The sequence below is a fragment of the Mya arenaria genome, chromosome 3, assembly GCF_026914265.1.
Source record: "Mya arenaria isolate MELC-2E11 chromosome 3, ASM2691426v1".
Classification (NCBI taxonomy): domain Eukaryota; kingdom Metazoa; phylum Mollusca; class Bivalvia; order Myida; family Myidae; genus Mya; species Mya arenaria.
In genome coordinates this window covers 28,690,478-28,704,031 of record NC_069124.1, presented here as the reverse complement: position 1 = coordinate 28,704,031, position 13,554 = coordinate 28,690,478, and positions in this window count along the sequence as shown.

Here is a 13,554-nt window from a genome sequence, read left to right as displayed (position 1 = left end):
ATTTCATTTTCTTTTATTCATTTCATGTGTGCTCTCGTTTTAATTATTGGTCATACTGGAGTGATATGTTTGCAATTGGACATGCCTTTTGAAATTAATCCTGGTTATCGTAGAAACAAACATATGTTTAAAACACATTTTGATGAGCCAGCTTATTACCAACATATACTCTTATAACAAGGACGGGACATGAGCGGAGTGGATTGATCGCAGTACTTTTGAATGAGCTTTATCGCATGGAAAAGACACGAGGTCAGATAAACCTCGTGGAGACGGTGAAGACAATGAAACAGAGAAACAGGGACATCATACCTAATACTGTGAGTAACATTTGTATATAACATGTTTGCATTACGTTTATAAATGTTGTTTTTTTGTCATCAAGTTTCCAATAAAAATGATATTTATGTCAGGGACCGGGCAACTGAATCGTTTAACCATTTATTTGTTTGTATTTTTTAAACGTATCTTAATTCAACAGTGTCGGTAGTTGATTTGCTTATCCTAGGCATGTAAACACTGTATACAATTTTGTCAATGGTTCTCACCACCTAGCTCGTTTGACTTTTGACTACTTTTTAGGTCCAATACAAGTTCATTTATGACTCACTTTTGGAAAAGGCCAGGAACATAACGGACTATGAGAACATTTAAAGAAAACCTGCAAAAGTTCTTAAAATGACAATGTCCTACTACTGTAGCAGCTGTCCGAAAATAAAATAATTCGTTTTTTATGGAGTTCATGTTCAAAACAACACAGATCATACATACGACACAACCGCATTGCTTCCTTGAACATTCTAAACTTGTGTGTGTGTTGGTGTGTGTGTTATATTATTGATAATCGGTTTTTATCTAATGCATAGCTTGTTCTGGTAGTGGAAATCTTAGAACGCAATTCAAAATGCTAATTATATGAAATAATTATACATGTAAATGTTTTACGTTTGTAGTCGGGACGGTTTAATTTTGTTTATTAGTTTTTGTAAGGCTTGCTCAGCCAAAGCTAGATACCTGTTTTATTCTACTGTATGGCTAGTAGTAATTTTGGAAATCTTATAATGCTAATCAAATTGCAAGCTTTATGCCATAAACATGAATGATTCCCGTTTGTCAAAGTGATGCATTGCATTTTTGTATATGGATAGCCTATACGTATTGTATGGATAGTTTATATGTATTGTATGGATAGCCTACACGTATTGTATGGATAGCCTGCACGTATTGTATGGATAGCCTGCACTAAGCTAGATACCTGTTTGATGATCAGTTACTCGAGACAAAGAAACCATTCACGTGTCTTGTTTACAGAAGGAAGAAACTGTGAGCCATTTGTTTGTGCTATATTTATAATCAGATTTTATATAAATGCATTGTATGTCTTGGGACTGGCTTTCATTATTTTAACTACGTACACGGAATATAACATGCACGTAGATCACGTTATAGGTAATATAATAAATACACTATTCAAAGATATTTCATGTGCACTACCAGTTTTGCAGTATCGAGGAAACTGAAGTATTCTTTGATGTTATTGATATCTTGTACTGTTGGCTTGCCTATTAAATGTTAATACACTACTTCAAAGATTTGACATATGCTCTGAAATAGTTTTAATGATAATAACCTTGTAAACTGTTTGTATGCATGTGATTTCCCTGCAAATGATTACGACGATTTGTCAATAAAAATACCAATCCAGACTCAGTTTCATAGTATAAATGGTTATGTTCAGCTGCTTATATTGCTCTAATATCCCTATTAATGATCTGAAAGAAGGTCGGAGGCCGACATATTGAGGTTAATTTCCTAAACAACAAGACAACGAATTTAACATATGATTTTAGAATTGAATAATATTCGTATATAAGTAATTGGTCATTGTCCACTGTCTAAAAAAAAACCAAAACAAGAATAGTAAAATAGCTACAACATGGGGTTATGAAAATTGTCTTAGAAGTGGTACTAATGTCATGGTATTGTTTTTTCCTTAATTATATAAATATATAACCGTTAGAAAAGTGGCAAACACTGTTGTCAAGAACACCAATATGAACAACCGAATAGTACAAAGTAGGTCTAATGAATATTTAACACTACCTGTCGAACAATCCACTGCATGGTAATATAATTGGTAGGTATTGACACCCATAAAACATGTCCCAGGTTTCTCGTTTTAAATCAAACTATACAGACACTATGTCATGCATCTATTTGTTTCTACGACCCATGTTCAAATCATGTTTTCTACCGAAAATCCTAAGCATCTTATCTAACGTGTGATAAGATTTATAGTGTATGCTTATTTTAAAAACGAATATATGTGCCAAACATACTTATAAAAATCACCAAAACAGTGTACGGTACCAATAATTCGCCCACTTCAAACTTCTATTCTTTAAAGAAATACCCTAGAAAAAATGTTCCCGACTTACATAAAAATATATCATTTATATTTACGTTCTATAAATCTGGGCATGCGTCTCGGTTTTAACGACTATCTCGGGATGAAATATTTCCAATTTTTTAGTGGAAAAATCTCGATAATCATCCGCTGGAAGATATATGGTGCAACCTGGTGCAATTTCAATATTGAAGATACTTTTCTTATTTTCAGGGGAAATATAGTTTTCTTTGTTAGAAGATTCATTTCGACACATACTGTAATTTATATAAAAAGCTAATGCAATTGTGAAACGCAGGCGACTAGTTGGTACGGGCGAAAAAGTGGTTCCTTACCAGTATATCAATTGCATTACTTTGCTCTTTTGAAATTATGCTGGACAATATCGACAATGATTAAAATCAACTTATAGCAATCATTGTGTTCATATGAATTTACATCAAACAATGACAAAACGTTGGACACTTTTATTGATACAGATCTGGTAAAGAACCAACACAACAGAAATGTTATATAATAAATATATAAGACACTGGTAAAATGTAAGCCATGGTTAAATGTGTAGGCATATGAACAAAATAACAGAAAACTAGTAATTCATTAAATTGTTGTCTCAACTGACAGCCTTTTGTGGCTTTTAAACGATACCGGTTATATTGTTTATGGATCCATCCATGAATAAAGTTTGTATATAACAAATATCATAGGTATGTGTTAGCCGTTAACCTTTACAAAAGACACTATTTTAATTTGCCTGCGTAGCATAGGTAGGTATTGATATAAGGTTTTCCTTGCACACCGGACCGGCATTTCCGGTAAATTTAGTCATGTCCAGCACCCAATGCCAAAAGAACCTCGCGCATCACGTGTCATTTATTTCTTTAACTGTCAACTTTATCAAACAGAAATATGGCCACTTCAATAGAATGCGATTGTATATCTCAAGTGTTAAAATTATTTTTTACTGATACGTTACGTGGCAATATATATGCGCATATAATAAACTATTTCACAACAAAGAAGGTTCAAGGTTGTTCACTTCAACAAAGTTCTACACAGCCCGTCTTATTTTAACAACACTTACAATTTGAGTACACTAGCTTGATCAACAACAGACCGAACTACTTGTTATAGTGTCAGGGCTCGTCATGTTTCAATATTCATTCAATAATTTCAAAATTATCCGCTCTCCAACTTGACCATTTCTAATACAAACTAAAGGGGAGATATATGCCAACCTCAGCATCATTTTGACACATACAAATAGCAATAATATGACCAGTTGTCATCTCAGTAAATTTTCCGGTTTCCCACACTCTCTTTTACATGCTAGTCGATAGTGCATTAGTTGTTTGTGATATTGTCTGATACGGGACGCCATGACATTTTCAATTACGTTTATGATATTCTCAAATAAAATTATAACTGCAACACGGACTGAGCTGTAATGTTATTTATATTCGAGGCAATTGCCTTTAGACATTATTCGTTGTTTTCATTAATTACCGCCTATTACAGTTTAAATAACGCATTTATCCAGCATTATGCTGCATATCATAAAAAAAAACAAATGCATGTTTGTTAATTTGGGTCTTCTGTTATGGGTATATCATTCCCGCACATTTTGACAACAATGTATGCTGAACGTGTATACACATTATGACAGACAAATACTGATATTTTATGTATAGCTTAGTCAATCGCGCCAAATTGATCTAATTAACTTTTGACCACTTTTTTATTAATACGAGAAACCCTTAAAAAAGATTCAACTAGCACTAAGGCACTTTATACATATATGAACGACGCAGTGTGTCTGTGAGACAGTAATGTCGATTTATGCCCTCTATTTCGCCATGAGAAAGTATTATTTTTTCTTTATGTCTGTGTTGTTCTTTTATCACGTGAGTTGAAGTGAACCAAGTGTGGTCTGCACAACGGTGATAATAAAGCAGACGATTCCTACTAGAACACTAAGAATGATCATGTTTCGCGCCTTGAAAGCGGCCCTTAAGGATCCCTCGATGTCACCTTCAAAGGTCAACTTGTTGGCCTGAAATGATAAAAAGATATATGCTCACCGTTGTTTTGAAGAGATTTATAAGTATAATAAGTATATAAATTTATTAGCTCGGGGAATTAAACGTTCTAACGTAGCACACCCCGGGCGATCATATAATTTCCAAAAATACTTTCAAATAAATCAAAACTTGTTTAATTTTCGAATTATCTTTTTGTATTGACCTCGCAAACCCCTTAAAACGTTTTGTTTTTCGCCTCTGACCATGCAATGTTTACACGTCGCAATTATCATTACAGGTTATTCTTTATGTATAAGTTCATACTTCTCTATTGTTAAGGCAGCTGTAACATAAATTAAATCATGGACGTCAACATATACCATTACTGAGTGGTGAACGCATACATGTATACAACACGTGAGAGATGTAAACATTCATGTTAACAAGAAGTGCGAGGTGGACATTAGGCCTTTTTTACACAAAAGGAAGGCAATTTCAAAGTAAAACAGCGTTCTTCCAGTTATTTATTCGTACAATGTATAGTTGCTATGGCGGAAGAAACATGCATGAATCGCATTTATCTACGTCATCATAAACACGTAACCCAGACCAAAAAAGCTTGGCAATCGATTAAAGTAATTTGCCAGACCAATTTGACCTTTATATAAGTACGTTTGATTTCTAGTTTTAGCAAGAGCTTGTACCGATCGATCCATTTGCCTCTTCACAGTGTAAACAAGTATAGCTTCGTCAATGTAATGATAGTGCGTTTAAATTGTCCTTGTACGAAGGCGAGGCGTTTCGACTGGCTGCAAACAAACTATTCAAATGTAGGATGAAGCGAAGAAATGGGGTTTGCTAAGAAACATGTTTGATCGACTCTGCTACTTTGATAGTTATTCACTTGTCCCTTTCCTATCGTACCTATATTTGACTAACCTAAACTAAACTTTTTTCTTCTTATTATCCAGTTTTCAAAATCCAATATATTTACAAAAGTTAATAATATATTACTCAAATGTTTTTACTTATAAAGCATGCTGTGTGTGTAGAATCTTATTAATTAATTATTCACCGAATATTCCTCGACCAAACCATTAGGATTTTACATACTGAAATGTTTTGTCAATTTATAAACTAGAAGTATCTCTCTCTAGTTTAGTCCCTGAGGGGGTTTCTGTGTGCATGAAAGGTCCCCTTATTTTTATTGCTGATTTTGTTAGAGGAAGGGCTCAGGTGCTAGAAAAGTGAGGGTGATCGTGTCACATCATGGTCATAACCGAGAAATTCAAGATGGCGGCCAAGATGGCCGCCTAATTTTGAAGGAACAGCATTAGCAATCAGGGACTGTATTACCCCTGAAAAACATGTCTTTTCGCCAAGATATTGGAGTAGTTTGAACAATAACGGCGTTAAATTTCAATCCATGTATAATAGTATAGAATAATAGTATAATATTGTTGAATTTTCTTGCTTTAATTAACAAAGAGGACTAAAAAGACATCAATGCGATGAACTTAAATGATTGATAGAAGAACCTTAATCTATGTTAAGAAGACGACCAAATGTTTTACTGGCTATATACATAAGCTTATAATTGTGTAATATTTTACAATCAACTTTTACGTCTCAGATCCAACTGTTTTTTTTTCTTCTATTATTAGTAACAGTGACATTGACCTTGACTCTAGGAGACCCAAATGTACTCCGATCAAAGGTCTCTATGAATTATTCCTACATAGCCAGTTTGGATTCAAAATGCCAACCCTAACAAAAAATATTCACTTTCAACCGTTTTTTCAAATTTTAGTAACAGTGAAATTGACCTTGATTCTAGAGGACTTAAACGTAATTTCATGAAAGGTTTCCAAGTTTGTTCGCAATATATGAAACCTAACACAAGTAATTACGGTTTATTTGGTAGTTTGATGCCGTTTTATGACAGCTCACAATTTTTAAAGCATTGATAGAGAAAGCACAAAAAATGGAAAATGCAATGATTGTGTATCAACACCCCTGAAATCCAGCGTGGGCTAGAATCTGGTAAACCTTTTTGTGTTAATGATAAATAAAACGTTCAAAAATTGCTTGATACGCGTATAATTTATATATAAGTTGAATTATATGGCCATTTTTTATAAGAACCAAAATGTAAAACACCCGTAATGAGAAGAAATTACATGTGTAGGGGCGGTATGGTAGGCGTACATGTTTGGATACGTTAAGAGATTTTTTCCACATTACTAACCACAAATAGTTACATTTGACCTGATAGTGGTTGCATACGACGGACTTAAATCAAAGGAAAGCAATACTTTTGATGATCAGTATTCCCATATTTTTCAAATGAGGTTTTGCCTGAATATTCGATTAAGTTTAAGTAAGCAAGACGATTATACAAATATATCACTAGCAGATATTTGTATCATATGTATACTATACGAAATGTTATCTATGTAGTTTCTAATTTTTACCATTTCGTTATACGGCAATTCCCCAAATGGTGCGACAAAAAAGCCATTTGGCGACGCGAAAATACGCAATAATCCGTCGTTTTTTCAGCTGCCAAATGGCGTATTTAAGTATTTTCGTAGTTACCTGATTTGCAAAGCAGACAGCAAGAATACCGGTGGGACAAAAGCAGCAAAAGCAAACGATGATCGAAGGAATCATGTAGTCTGGCGGCCTTTGGTTGTTGACAAGGACTGGGGCGGGTTGAGTGGACACCTGCAAATAAAAGGCCTTCTAATTACAACATCGTGTTAAGTTTTCTTCATAAGGTTTGTTTTTAGAGCCCAATGTGAACATTATTATTTTTTTCATATCGTTGCCATTGCAACCAAAGTTCTAATGAGATCCAACGTTATCCAACATTGAAAATAAATTGCATGAATATTTATAGGCGATATCGGTAAAATGAATGTGAGCAGAGAACAACGGATTTGCGGCGGACGGGTCTGACTGGTAAATTATCACTCATTGAGCGGGTATTGAGCTCTAGCTGCCAATTGACCCTGCTCCCCTGTGATTTTTGTAGGGTATGATTTTCCAAATGTTTGGCAAACCGCCACACAAGGCGATATGGTTACGCTCAGCTGGAGACTGCGTGAGTAGCGAGCATTTGTTCTACGATAACCTTACTTTTTAAGAGTGTTTACTACTTATTATTCCATACATTGTGATCGTATTTAAGGTACTAAATTGGCAAATTAGTTAAATGAATATATCAAAAATATAAATATAGTGCTTATTACGTAGCTAATAACAGAATATAGATATAACACAGATTGCTAACACAAATAAAATTATGTCATATTGTGTAATAAATGAGGTTTTTCATATTTATTTTTAAACCAGTTATATAACCTAAGTTACCTTAATTTCGTTACACAGACAGTGATTTAATAAACAATCATATAATAATACGAATCTGTTCAACAGAAATTTTACAGTGGCATATTAAAGGTAAATATTTAATACATACACAATGAAACGTGAAATGGAGTTTACAAGCACATACATAATTTGATAAAAAAGGTGAAACAATATGTAAGATACATTTGATCATTGCAACTACGCAAGATCTGTTCAAGCGATGATTATATTATATAATATATACAGAAATTTTACTTTTTCTGGTCAGTACACATACGGGTGCCACAGCGCTGCTGAAACACAGTGGATTTAGTGTCTAGGGGTCCGCCTTACCTACTTCCAGAAATCCTGTTAATATAACGATCGAGCAAAGAATCAACGAACACGCAAAATGTCAAGGCGGTATCGTTGGTTTCAGTCGAAATTACTCGGGTTACTATCGCTGGTGCACAACTCGTCATTGTAAGGTATAATAGGTCGTAGATCTCCTGCCGCTTACAAACATGACACCGAAGAGGCATTGGTCCATTCACATCACCAATCTTCTCAATAACGAAACAGGGAGGTATCCCAGTGAAATAAGCATGACTGTTTTATTTGATTCTGGAGATGGTTACAAACGGCAACTTCACAACGTTTATGAGATTTCTTAAAACAAAGGAGAAGACATGTGTTTGGTATAACCAGACATTCATAGCTTACATGGTGGGATGCAACAAGTGCGTTTGTGAGTTAAGGAAATGTTGTTCCCCTTAAAGTCTTAGAAAAGAACCTTTATCATATTGCTACACTGTTTAAAAAAGGTCACGAACACAATTGACTGACGACCTCCTTGAAGGAATCGAACGCTTCGTCAAAATAAACAAAGGTGAAAAAATGAGATATAACACATTCTGCCAAAAGAAACATGGTCGAGGTAATATTCTAGACATGCATAACAGTATTGACATAAGTTTAGTGCAGCCATGTAGGGAATCCCTTGGTCGCCGGGTCAACTATCATGTGTCCGTCTGACTTCACTCCCATGAACATAACCGACGACTCCCAGATGTAGAATGTAGCGATTGGACAAGGGGCCAAATGGTATCAAATACGAGTGGACAAGTGGTATATTTGTACCACACGAAATTGTTGACATATTGCGTAATAATGTAAATGTAAATTCCAGTGACTCTGAAGAATACGATGGCGAAGTTGACTTCGATAATATGATGGACATCTTGTTTGAAGACGAATCTGATTCGGACAAGAGCAAATAGTTCCTATTTGACGAGCATATCTCATTGAAATAAGATAATTTTGCTCCATTGAAGAGTACAGGTGTTTGTTTTTCATGTTACGACTATTATGTTATAAATGTTAGCAACTGTTAAATTATTTTAAGATAATGGAAGAGAACTTTAGATGACTCTGTTTATTTCAAGGGTGTGTTTTTAGCATTATTAATACAGTAGTACATAATATATAGTAATGTTGCACTGATTTTTTGGTTAACAACTCTTAGGTTAACAACAATTATCGGCTGCAATATTGTATCCGTTATATGATTGTATTCAGGAGTGTTCTTTTTATCTCAATAAAATGTCAAGTTATATTTTTGAAAATTGAGGTATTTTTTATGCAGATTGGTATTTGTGTAACATGTCTCCTAATTGTAGAGTCACTCGGCCTTCGCAATTAAAACGTGCATATCATAAGAGAGTTGTGATGAGAAAGGTGAAAACTATGTTCGAAAGTTGAAAAAGATGTAGTAACTAATTTGCTGTAGTTTCGATGATCATTTATATCGTTGTGTACATTGAATCTTACTTCCTGATGAACAAAGTCGCGTTCGACACATTTATCCTTCGCAATGTGTGCGTATTTTTCCGATTCGAAATCTAAACACTTTGTAGACATACACAGTTAGTATATACACGCAGAATGTGTTCCAAAAGAACGGACAGTGCAATGAAGCGAAAAACTGCAACAAAACAAGGTAGGCACAGGGCCCGACAGATAAACATCGGTAATTGAATTGATTTATGAGAGATTACTGCTGCTGAATATGACATCGTTTTGGCCAAAACGTCTTTGACCGGTTAATATTTGTAACGATCACCTAACTTGCAATGTGTTCGTAAACAAACATTCTGCGCGTTTTCTAAACGGAGAAACTAAGATAAGACGTGAGATGACATAAAAATTGCGTATCTTAAAATCGTATTAAATGGCTTATTATCGACGACATGCTAGCTCTAATAGACAATTCTAGGCTTGTATAGAGAAACTGTTTTTGCCGATAATAGGACAATCTTGTATCTAGTCCCACTAAATTCTTTTCATTGCCCTGATGAAATATATTGAAATTGATAATACTGATGTTCTTTCTAATCGCCTTTGTATAAATGGAGTTCAAAATTATTTTACATTACCAAGCAGCAAAATAATAGCTTTTGAATACTCCTGTGTATGAAGCTTATCTTGCTTCTAAGCGATCATGCGGATGAACAATTACTTCCTATATATTTGTGGCAGTAATTCATATTGGCGTCCCGTGTCATAAATTCTTAGCACGAATTCCTCGTCTGGCCATTAAGATTCTCTACAACTGAAGATATTCAGAGAGTAAGCACGAAGTGACAAAATCATTTTAGAAAGCATTAAAACAATGATTTTACATTTCTTTTTACGATGCAAGACGAACAGTTAGCGACTGAATTCTTGAATTAATTGATATAAACATATTGAGTAATAAGTCATCTTATGTACGTTATAGTAAGTGTTTACTTTTTGTCTTCTAAACGTTTAGTTGATTGGTCGTGTAAAATCTGGCGCCGACTTATGGTTCACAATACCAAACACATGAAGCTCAAATGCCTTCATATAAGCCAATCCATATGCTTGAGCTTCTAAGTAACTCACTTGAGAAAAACAAATACTGACTAAATGAGTCTTTAGGGTTTTAAATCTGGTTGTAAGAGCTCATCTTAATAAGTCCATTGACGGAGGAATGAGCAATTATCGAGTGCACATATCGTATTTTGCTCTCTTTACTAGCATCGACACTTTTGAGCCTAAAGCTACGCGAGTTTCAAGAAAATACCATCAATCTTTAATTTACACAATAAACAGCTGATACGCAGGGGATACACAGCTGATACACAGGGTTCCCCTCTTCAGGACTACCATGTTCTAGCATTAGAACATAAATGTTTCATCGTGATAATAATGATGATAAGGATATGTATGTGTAGCAGCACAGGTCATATACATTTCGCAAATTAAAGTTTTTTTTTCTACAGTTATGTTAGACCACATCGTTACCAAATCACGCGTGAATATTCGATAGAGCAATTTCAGCATGTATATAATGAAGCATATTTTTCAAAATATATCTTTTATTTTTTATCACTACTTTTTACAATGTAATTCGTCTTTTCTAACAATGATAACATATGTTTAGCCGTGTGAAGTTTGCTTAACAGACAGAAATCGACATTCGACAAAGAATGAACAGCTGGTTCGACAAACAACAATTGACATTCAAAATAAAGAAAAAATATGAGCTTGCTCGCAAAACGTAGATCGACCTTTTTTCTTTAGATATTGTTTCGTATATTTGCAACCAGAAAAAATATGAGCTTGCTCGCAAAACGTAGATCGACCTTTTTTCTTTAGATATTGTTTCGTATATTTGCAACCAGTATATCTTCATGCAAACTCGTTCCATAACGACTTGTTTATACAGCGTGTAAATCATTATATAAACGTTTAGAAATAGTTCCAATTATCACCCCCAACAAACGTTTACGTACGACATGCGAGATCGGCGGTGCATACGTCGCTGTCGTTTGGAAGTGGCCAGGGGGATATGGGGCCCCGGGGTAGATATCACGTGACCTGGGTGGATACGGTCCGTTGGGGTGGGGAAACGTGCACGTTGGGTCCAGAGGCGGCTCTATCTTAGGATATCCGGTTTGGGGATGTCGATGCCCACCAGTCGCCTGTTCGTACGTGGGTAGAGAATCGTCAGGCGGTGGCACTGAAACAGGAAGACGTTCGTGAAAGGTTAGTTCCATAAATGTAATGTGCAAGAACATCACAATTGTATACACTTTCAGCACATAAAGATAAGAGCCTAATTTACTTCTTCATTAAATTTAAATGAAATTATGAATATTTCTTCACCACCACGTCTGTATATTTACAATATCATTTGTTGTAGTGTACATATTTCACACAACAATTTTGTTTCGAGATGTTAAAGGGGCTAGACACCAGAGGGTTTAAACATCGGCAAATACAGTATTTCCTCAGATAAGCCTATTATACAAGAATTGTCAATGCGAACAAGTATGAGGCGGTATATGAATCACTTTACATGATTAAAATTATAAATGCAACAATCATGATGCTGTCTCAGCTGTGTTTCCGCGTTTAAAATAGCGCATATTGGTTTCCCAAATTAGATTATATCTGTTTTTGAATACAAATACATATACCGACGCTATTTTGAAATTTTCAGGGATTTACGTGGTAGATAAACTTAGTATTTTTCGAATTGGAAAAATGCGCATAAACTGCAAAGGATGCATTTGTTGTAAGCGATGTGACACATCAGTAATTTAGATTTATTTCGTTGTACACAACGTCAATTATATGTAAGTTTTTTGACGATTTTATTTCTTTTTTGCAAATGTATCATCTGGTGTCCAACCGCTTTCAATGGACTAATGTGAACTTTGGGGCCGTATTCATAAAGCATCTTATCAAAAAATATTCTTTTTTAGTTAGATTTTAGTTAAAGAAAGCTAGCAATGCCTTTACAGTAAAAATATAGGATAAGGTAGGTTCTTAAAAATATTCGTTGTTAAAAATCGAAAAAGTATACTTAGTTGAAAATTTTAAGAAGCTTTATGAAAGCGGCCGCAGGTCTCAAAAGGCTAGTACGCGGTTCGCAGAAAAGTTGGCAATAATTGTTACAAAATATCGTTTAATAACATTTGGTATGCAGCACACAAAGTGAGGGGTTAATCAGTACTCGGGACTCAAGAGGGTGCTTCGAATTATTCCATACTTGCATCCTCGTGAATAAATTAGATTTACCTTTTCATTTTTGAAATAATATACGTTTTTTACACAGGGCAGTGCGGGTTTGTTTTTGTAGTTTGATTTTTAAATTTGGTTTCATATGCAAAAAAGTGCCTACCAGCTTAAATAAATTCTGCATGGCCTAATAATAAAATAGCGCGCGGGTCTTATAAAAAAAATATTCAAAGTTACAACAAATATTCGCCGCAAAATTTGCCCTTTGTTTTTATTGTTCTGTGGTGATATTCAGAATTTATCGTTTGCATTAACTGTTATAAAGAGCTATTCAAAATCGCACCCTCCCGTCCCCTTGTGTGCTTTTCTTGATCTGAAGTGGTTCTCACAAACTTACACTTTTCCTGTTTCTTGTCTTGTTTTCTTGTGGTGTTTACACATTAACCATGTGTTGTTCTTGTAATGTTGTAGAATTCACACATTACTATACTAATATCCACTAACACCATTGAATTATACATCTTATTAAACTAACATTTAAGAAATCTTAATATGCAATAAGTATTCTATTTTAAGTGCATCCATGTATTACCTGCTTTTTCGCTTCTCATGTTATCTCCGTCAGCTCCGGTCATAATTGGCTGTTAACCTGCACCATGACCGTCGATATTCCGTTCTGATCCATGATTTTACACACACTGGACGAACTGATCATGGTATAGG